General features: G+C 40.6%; 1 non-coding gene across 1 annotated transcript; it reads left to right on the top strand.

Moving 5' to 3' along the window:
* Positions 1–8,076: 8,076 nt before the first annotated feature.
* LOC130716382 (small nucleolar RNA R71) lies at positions 8,077–8,183 on the top strand. Its single transcript, XR_009011998.1, has one exon. It is a non-coding gene; the product is annotated as a small nucleolar RNA R71 (small nucleolar RNA).
* The last annotated feature ends 1,581 nt before the right edge of the window (positions 8,184–9,764 follow it).

The raw sequence follows: 9,764 nt of genomic DNA, 5'->3' as shown, positions 1-9,764 counted from the left end.
TGTTTGGTTTGGTTGTTGTGACAAAAGATTTGCAAAAGAGCAATATTGAAAATGTTGAAAATAACAATTGATGAAAATGCCTTGGGTTATCGATCATCTAATCCATTCAAGTCTACCTATCTTATGCATGTGAAACCTTGATTCGTTCCTTGTTGTTCTAGCCTAGTTAACTACTTGTTGATGCCTCATACAAGCAATTCCCTCAAACTGAAAGTTAGGCCCAATTCCTTGTGTACCTAATCATGCATTTGAGGCTCTAAGTTCTTTATGTTCAGGCCAACAAAACCCTACCCTTCCTCTATTATTAGTAGCAAGCACAGAAGGGTTAACCTCAATTCATGTCCACAAACTTCAACAATCTTCCGATATGATTATAGTTTAGTCTATAGCAAGTTGTACATTCAAGCTAAGCATGCAAATGGAATTGAAATTCAAGGTAGAATCAAGAGCAAAGGCATAGAGATAGGAATTATAACTAGAGTTTCATAGAATCACTTAAACCCAAAGCAAAAAGTAAACTAACCACTGATGCCTAGGGATTCCATACAAGAAATGTAAAGAACCTGAGAAAAATAACAAGATGGAAGCCTCTCACAAGCCCCAAGGTTCTCCTCAGCTTCTAAACTTGATCCAAAATGAGTAAAATGACTAAGTGTTCCAAAGAAATGGGCTAAAACCTTATTTATAGACAAAACACACGAGTATGGGCGCTCAGGCGCCAATTCAGAGCGCCAATTCCATGCCCAAAACATGCCTCTGGAAGGCAATTGGCGCCTAGGCGCCAATTGAGCATGCCTAGGCGCCAATTCCATAAATCCTGGAAAATGCAATTGGCGCCTAGGCGCCAATGGAGCACGCCTAGGTGTTCTATGTAACACCCCGATTTCGGTGGCGTCACTTTAGTAACCAAAAGTAAACTTAATGCGGAAAAACGTGAATATATTTTTTTTCCGATTATAACTAAGACAAGACTGAAATAAATAAAACCCAAGTGCGAAAAGTAATAAAACTAATATATAATATATAAACAGCCCCCGCTGTAAGTAGCAACCTCGTCACGAGTAAACCTCCAGTGACGGGTAATAGAAGAGTAGCGCCCGTAGGCAAAAGTACAAACCAAAAGAAAAGGTTAAGTGTCCGCAACACTATCCCTCAAAATGAGAATAAGCTGGCCCATCGGCCTGAAACAAGACTTCCTAAGTCCAACCAACTCTCTGTGATTCCCGTAACGAAACCACACAAAAAGCTATAGGTGGGAAACTACCCTGTCCCGAATGAAACAAATGATGTTCAGAGCTAAGACTCTACTCCTACACTAATCCCATCTCGAGGAGCTCACACTAACACTCAATCCTACATGCTAGCGTGATCGTCGTCCGAATCTGAATCCAGAACGACTAAGTCTAGGTACATCCTCCGTCCTCCGCTCGCTATCGCGATGCGCTCCTGTTCCAGCATCCCAACTCTAGTTTCCCCCGAAGGGTGAACCGTCGTGAACTAGTCCGCCAAAGACATCTGACAAAGGGCGTTTGTTCGCCAAAGCACACACAGAAGACGCGAGGGTCAAGTCCAAGGAATTATGTAAATAATAGCAAGGATAGATACATATAATAGGATAGCCACTTAGGCTTTTAGCTAGGGATAACATCCTAGGGTTGCATATCTCATGATGAATATAAACGACGATAAATCACAGTTAACATGCCTCAAATAGAATTAACAAGTATCAAACACACTCATCACTAAGTCAGTATGCATGTTGCATGAAATGATATGCAGGTTAACCCAGTTAACCACATGCATTCCGGAAAGGGATGGACATCAAACGGATCAGTCCTAACACCAGCCACGGTGGAACCATTTCGGCCCGCGTGCCTCTTACACCACACAAAGGTAGCCAGATCAGCAGTAAACCCGTAGGTCTGCCATTTCGGTCTGCTACAAGAGACGTCTACAAACGCTCTTCCACGGCATTCCGGGTCTTATGACCATTTTGGAAACCGACGAGGTCCAGAGTACGTCCTGTGTTAATACCTCATTAATGTTGCATGAATGCAAGATGATTAGTCAATCAACGTCTCCGATCTCACTCGACACGTCGCCACGTGTTCTAGCTAAATTAATGTCTCTAAAAGCTTACCCTAAGGTAAAGTCGATTCTGCGACAAAAGACACACTTCACAACAACACATAGCTGCTCCAACAGCACAACAACAAACGCTGCTCCAACAGCACAACAAACAAACGCTGCTCCAACAACACAACAACAAACGCTGCTCCAACAGCACGACAACAAACGCTGCTCCAACAACACAACCACGACAAACTCAACACTTGGATCCGACGACACTCCTCGTTTTTCCAAAACTATGATTTGCATCGAAAGCCTCCTTTCGAGATTTATACCAATACTTAAAGATTTAGAGGTTATTTAAGGTCTTATGAGTTTTCTTTATAAAATAGATTCCATTTTGTCTTATCGCAAGTCTTATACATTTTCAGGATCTCCCAATCCCAAGTCGCTTTCAGAGGATGTCTCGATCCACTAAACAAAATTAAGGCCCGAACCTCGTTCGTCCTATCAAACTTTCTCAAAACTCTCAAAATAAAATCGGCATGACCTGCCCGCTATTCTCACCATTCAGAATCTCAGATTCCAGTACAGAGCATATTTAAATCATCACAATCAACAACATGTCATCTATCAATAAATCGCATCATAAACACTTAGCACTTAGCATATAAAGCATGCACCACACATCCTAGATTACCCACATAGCACATAGCATGTAAGACAATCTCAAAAACATTCAGTAGATGAATCATCTACATTGTCAGCCGAAGCCTCAGAAAACATTTTCCAATCACACACAATTCCAGTGCATAAACAGTAAACAATGTCGAAACATCGACCCTAAGCATTAACTAGAGATTCAGTGAGAAGTCCTCACCTGAAAGTTCTCCAGAATGATCAACTAGTGCTTCCTCGCTCTCAAAGTGTTGGTCCTCGGGAAAATCCTCAAAAGCACCTTTACAATAAAATCACAGAATACTATCAGAATCTATCGGAAACTAAGCTATCGATACTTACTAAGGTTACTCGAAGTAATCTATACCCTAAGGTACGGTAAACTAGCGCGAAAGACAAGTTTTCGGAAAAGGAAATTTTCCTCCTCCCCCCTAATAGGGCTCGGCCACTTTGTGCAATTATGGGGCTCGATTTTTCTTCGATCAAACTTGGTTCCTATGCTTTCATAAGCCGTAACTAAGGGTATTCTGAACTCGGAAAAATTATCGGATCAAAAACTGTCGCAGGGGTATTTTGGTCATGATTTTTAACTTAGGATTTTTCAAAACTGAAATCCCAAAAATAAAATTTTGCAGGGACGTCACCAACGACGTTTATGACAACTAATCCTACTAGCACTAAGCTAAGGCGATAGTTTTCAGCCTAAAGGTTGAAGCTTTACACCAAAAACTCCAAAAATGGGTATTTTAGGCTCAAATTGATTCCGGCGGAATTCCGGCGACATAACGGAAAATCTAACCCGGCAGAAGTGATCTTGGGCGCATAAGGAAGAGGTTTAGAATCAGAAATGAAAGATTCAGGATAGTTTTGCAAAAACCCATAAACTATCCGCTCAGAAAACTCTACAGAAAAGCTATGGAAAAAGCGATCAGAGGTAAGGATTAGCGACTATACCTCGAAGCCTTGAAGTAGCAACTGATTGATCGACGATCAAGCAAACGATGAAGAAAAACTCTTCTTCCTTCTTCCTTGTTCTTGGCCGCGGTTTTGGGAGAGAAAATGGAGGAGAATTTGTGTTTTTCTTCCTTTCTTTGCTATATATAAAGGTTGGAAATTCGCGGGAAAATGAAAGTTTCGCGAATCTGATTTTTCCGACTTCATTCTCCATGAATTAATAGATATGTTTTGGCAAAAGAGTTCCAAAACTATAAAGAGGTCTCCTTGTATTTTTGGCAACTAAAGCATAGTCGGTATAAAACTATTTTACCCGATAAGTTGCTTTTTGCATCGAATGTCGGAATGGAAAACTTCCTTCGGAAGAAAGATTGAAATCATCAAGAGAAATGGGTGTACGCGTGTGGAATATTCATTTGAAGCTCTGAATAGAAAAAGTCTTCATTGTCGAGAAATTCTAGGGTTTTGAAATACCAGGGATTCGGTTTCGGCAAACTTCCGATGATTGGAATCGGACGTTCGTAGATCCTAGAGTTTCGCCTCGAAACGATTGTGATATATGGAAAAAGAGAAGTTCTAACATTTCTCTGAAGATTTTTGGAATTAACTTCCGTCGTGCCTAAAAGTGAAAATTAGCTATATACTAGGGTTTCTGACCTAGGTTTAAGCGTAAAACGATCGTGCTATAACTTTTATCGACTTCAATACGAACCTCAGACTTTTCCTGAACTTTCTCCTTCATACATTTATTTCATTTACTAACTCTTGTTCAGGTTTCCCTTCGCCATGCATCAAACCTACTGGTGAATAAGAATTTATTCACTTGGTATAAACTGAAAAACTTTGGCCTTACATTCTAAGCTCGCTGGAAAGCCCTTTTATCTTCCTCTTAACTCCTCGTCAAGCCTCTTTAAGCCTTCTTTCAATTCCAAGCATCTTGACTTTCCTTCTCCTTCAGTTTCAAACCTGAAAACTTAACCACCAAGCCAAGGAAATATCCAGAAGCTCCAAGAGCCTATTGGCAAAGAAGACCCTCAAATAACATAGGAAAAACATGCAAGTCCTAAACTTACTTAAAATGCAAGAAAAGTCCCTACAAAACTACAAAATTACCAAAACAAAGTAAAGACACAAAGAAAGATAAAAATGCATGAGAATGCATGAAACACTACATGAGACTCAACAAAAAGACTGAAAACAAACAAAGAAATGACCCTAAAAACACCACTAAAATAGGGTCATCACACCACTATACTCAACGACAACTCGCCCTCGAGCGTAAACAACACTCGCTTGCCCTCAAGCGCAAGAAATGCTCCCAAACAAGTGCTCTCAACAAGGAATACTTCATAAAAAACATGGGGGACAAAGTAACCACAGCTAGTTCCAAGAGAAAGACCCAACAACCTACTTCATGCATCTTTTGAAAAGAGAAGAGTGTAGAGTCCATTCATGGGAAGCATATAGATCTAAAAATCCTAGGATGAGATGTTAATTTAGTGCACTGAGCACACAAGCAAGTTCATAGGTCCTGAATGTCATTCACTCAATAGCAACAAAGATCAAACATGCGAATATTCAAAGAGACTTTCAAAAGGGTTGAAACGTTGGTCCCTAAGAAAAATCTAGGCTTCAAAGCACATTGAGTGTGGTCCTCTTCTAATAACACCGGAGCTTTTCACAACAAACTTTTTAGCACAAGTCTCCTGCACCCCCTTTTAAATTTTTTCCTTCTTTTTTTTCTTTTCCACTCCAACTTTTGTTTAGGAGTTCTTTTCCCTTTATTTTTCAACAACATTTTTCTTGGGGCAAGAGACTATTTCACAATTTTTTCAGCTCCATACAAATATGCCAAGGACCATCACTCCCCAATATTCCAACCAAACATCTATCCCAATCTTTTGGCTACAACAAATTCTCCGATAAAGCTCAAATGGGACAACTAAGGATAATGTTCAACCCACAAATTCAGAATCTCAAGAAATCCTACAAGTCTCAAGAATAAAGCAAGAATCACAAAGCATGCTATGAGTGAAATTAATGCAGAACCAAGAATTGCAAGTGAGTCAGGATCCTCCAGAGAATTTTTATGGTGAAGGGTCAAAGATAGACCCTTAATGGACTCACACTGACCCCTTTCTCAAGAAACACTCGTAAGACCGAAGTCTCCTCCTCTCTCCCCAAACATGCAATCACTCATCCCAAAAAAAAAAAAAAAACACAAGTATTCACAAAAACATTTTAAAAACAGCACAAGTATGAAAGCATAACTACGGGCAAAAACATGTGAGTATAGGGAAGTAAAGACCCAAAAACGACTCTAACTAAACAGTGTGTGATCAAAAGAAAAATAAAAGCTACAAAGGAAAAATATGCAAAAATGCATGAGCTTAACTAAGGGAAAGAGTCGACCTCCTTTACAAGTTACCATGAAGGCCTTAGATACACCTCCTACTCCAGGATTCAGGCTTTCATTCCCTGTAAAATGCAACAAACAAACAAGCAAAATAAAACAAGACTTGGGTTGTCTCCCAAGCAGGCCTAAGTTATGGTCCTAGGTGGACTCTCCTTCCTTTGGTGTTAGGAAGGAAATTCCTTACCATCAATCTTCCTTCCACATGTGCAAGGTAGGAACCTTGCACAAAACCTTTGGAACACTTCCTCCCAAGAGAGGGTATCATCTAAACCATCGTACCAAATCCTTGCTCCCCCCTTCAAGGAGTGAGGGAAGAGCTTAATCTTGAGCTCATTACTAGTCACACCTTCCATCTTTACAAGGTGACTAGCTTGAATAAATCGGGCCATGTGGGCTGAAAATTCTCATCTTTCGACCCCCCATACTTGTTTTCACTAACAAGCTTGATGAGAGCTTGGCTAAGCTCAACATCTTTTTCACTTACCTCGGGGGTCTCTCCTGAAGACCTGGACAAGCTGTTGATTATATCACAAACAAAATCATCATTAAGGTTAGTTTGCAAAGTAGGATTGAAAACCGAAAACTTTACCTTGTCCTTACCAACTCGGAGAATTAGCTGACCCTTATCAACATCAATCTTAGCCCTACCAGTGGCTAAGAAGGGTCGGCCTAGAATGAGAGAAATATTTGCATCCTCCTCCATGTCCAACACCACAAAGTCCACGGGGAACACATACTTGACCACCTTCACCATCACATCCTCAACAATCTCATATGGTGTTTTTAGGGATCGGTCCGCCATTTGTAAGGAGAGCATAGTCGGGGTGACCTCTCCTAAGTTCAACCTTCTAAACATGCTAAGCGACATCAAGTTGAAACTTGCTTCCAAATCACACAATGCTTCAACAACAGTCAACCCCTCAATCTCCACTGGGATAGTAAAACTCCCAAGATCACTTCTCTTCTTAGACATTTTTCTTTGCAAAATGGCACTACACTCCTCAGTCATCATGATAGTTTCATCTACCTCACTCAACTTCCTTCTTTTACTTAGGATATCCTTCATGAACTTAGCGTAGATTGGCATTTTCTCCAAGGCTTCAGAAAAAGGAATATTGATGTGGAGCTTCTTAAAAACCTCCAAAAACTTGGAAAACTGTTTATCCAAATTTTTCTTAACCAAAGCCTTGGGGAATAGAATCTTGCTGAGTTCAGGAGAAGGAGTACTCACAACTCTAGCTTTCACCGGTTCACTCACTCTCTTCTCCATGACACCCTCATCTTTTTGCTCACTTGTTTTTTTGACTCATGTAACACTCTCCCCACTCCTAGTGGTAACAACAGCAGAATTTTCTTGTATAGACAAAATTAAAGAATCGGGAGAAAACTTACCTTGAGGTATCTCGGCCATTTTCTTGGCCAGCTGGTCAATTTGACTTTCCAAGTTATTTATAGCCACCTCTTGGTTCTTATAGTTGTTCTTCATGCGATTGATGCAGTTCTCCAATAGCTCCTCTAAGCTCTTCTTGCCACCATCATTTTCACCAACTTGCTCTTGGACTTGTTGAGAAAGTCCAGAGCTTTAACTACGGAAACCTTGATTAGGCATGGTACAAAAATCAATAACATGAGGCCCCCCACGAGTCACACACTCCACTTTGGCTACACTAGCACCGACCAAATTGGTCGCCTTTATGTGAGTTTGAATCTCCGCCATTCGTTTGGAGAGTTGCTTGTTGGAGGCCAAAAGCTTGTCATAAGCTTCAACTTCAAACATACTCCTTCGGGTTTGGCGATCATTTTCAGAGTTCGTGGCTCTCGCTGCCATCTTTTCTATTAAGTCATACCCCGCTTGTGGGGGAAGAGCATCGAACTCCCCACTTGAAGCCGCATCTAGGCCAAACCTCCAAGAGTATTCTAGACCATCATAAAACGTTTCAACCAATTCAACTTGGGTGAGATTGTGTTGATGGCATTTCCTCAAGAGCTTCTGGTAGCGCTCCCAAGCTTCATCGAGATTCTCTTCAGCGGTTTGCACAAAATTCATGATGTCTGTTTTCAATTTCCTCAAAAGGGCTCTTGGGAAGAAACTTGTTGTGAACTTTTCTGCCATGTCTTCCCAAGTAGTGATACTCCCTTGAGGTTGTGTATTTAGCCATTCCTCAGCTGCATCCTTCAAAGAGAATGGAAATAAACTCAACCGGATCGCATCCGATGGAACATTGTTCACCCAATAAGTGTTGCATTTCCGGATGAACCTCTCCATGTGAGCATGAGGATCTTCTAAAGCACCTCCACCATATTGGCTTTGGCTCACCAAGTTGGTGAATGTCGGTCTCAACTCACAAGGAAGGGGGGGGGGTTTGAATAACGTTTTCAGTATAAAGCTTCCACCTTAAAGATTTTGACAAATCTTTCGAGAACTTAAGTGCTAAAGATAAGAGATAGAAAAGCACACAAGGATTTTATCCTGGTTCACTTGATAAATCACTCAAGCTACTCCAGTCCACCCGTTAAGGTGATTTCTTCCTTCTTAGAATGAAGGCAATCCACTAATCAGGTAAGAGTTACAACTGCACTTGAAACCTACAAGTGACTAACAATTACACTGACTTAGCTCACACTAAGATTCACTCTCTTAGTCTTCTCTAGGATCCGATCAACCTTGATCTCCTAAAGGAACTAAACAAACTGTTTATCAAAGAATTGTTTACAAGAGATTTGCTTCTAAAAAGCTAATAGTAAACTCAATGAATTTTAGATGAAAGAAAGCTTAGAAGAATTTGAAATTGTCTTGCGCGTATGTGAATGCTTCTAGCCGCTTCTTTCAGTCTTCAGTCTCTTTATATACTCCAAGGATTAGGGTTGAGCGTTGCATGGGAAATGCTACCGTTGGAGGGCAGTTCTGGAAAATCCAGCTTCTGCTATGTCTGAGACTGTTAGGTAGGTCGTCAGGGAGGTACAGTTGCTTTTGTACTTGGATAGCGACTTGACCTTTAAACCTAGGAGACTTCTGATCAGGGGAATGCTTCATATTGGAACTTGTGAAGCCGGTTGATCAGAGTCAGAGGGAAAGCCCAGATCCTCTGACCATTGTTTCTTCTGATTCTGAACTCAGAGGGAAGTACATGGTCTTCAGAGTATCTTGCTTCTGGACATCAGAATTTCACTAATCAGCTTCTGGATCTTCAGAGTCTTCTACACCATCAGAATATCTGAGCCTTCAGTGTTTCTTGGTTATCAGACTTTCTGGATCTTCAGAACTTCTAGTGACTGAGTCCACATCAGAGTTTGTATAACTTTAGAACTTCTGAAGCTTTTCCACTGTTCATACTGAACATGGTGAATGCGAAAGCGTTGCTTGGGTCGCTCTTTAACACAGTGCTTCTGATTTGTGTGAGATTGAGTTGAGGTCAGAGCCTGTAAATAGCACACTCAGAAAAACACGTTAGAGTACCACAATTGTTCATATCAAAAGGTTAACTTGTAATCATCAAAACATAGAGTTGTACTACTAGATCAAAACTTGATCTTAAAATCTCCCCCTTTTTGATGATGACAAAACTAAGATTTTTGATGAACAATTCTTAAACATTAAACTAAATTCACTCAGAGTTTAGAGATATAGAATAAGACTTATCCTGAT

This window comes from Lotus japonicus, chromosome 4 (assembly GCF_012489685.1).
Source record: "Lotus japonicus ecotype B-129 chromosome 4, LjGifu_v1.2".
NCBI lineage: Eukaryota > Viridiplantae > Streptophyta > Magnoliopsida > Fabales > Fabaceae > Lotus > Lotus japonicus.
Note: the sequence above shows the minus strand (reverse complement) of the source record. Positions and strands in the feature narration are given on the sequence as shown.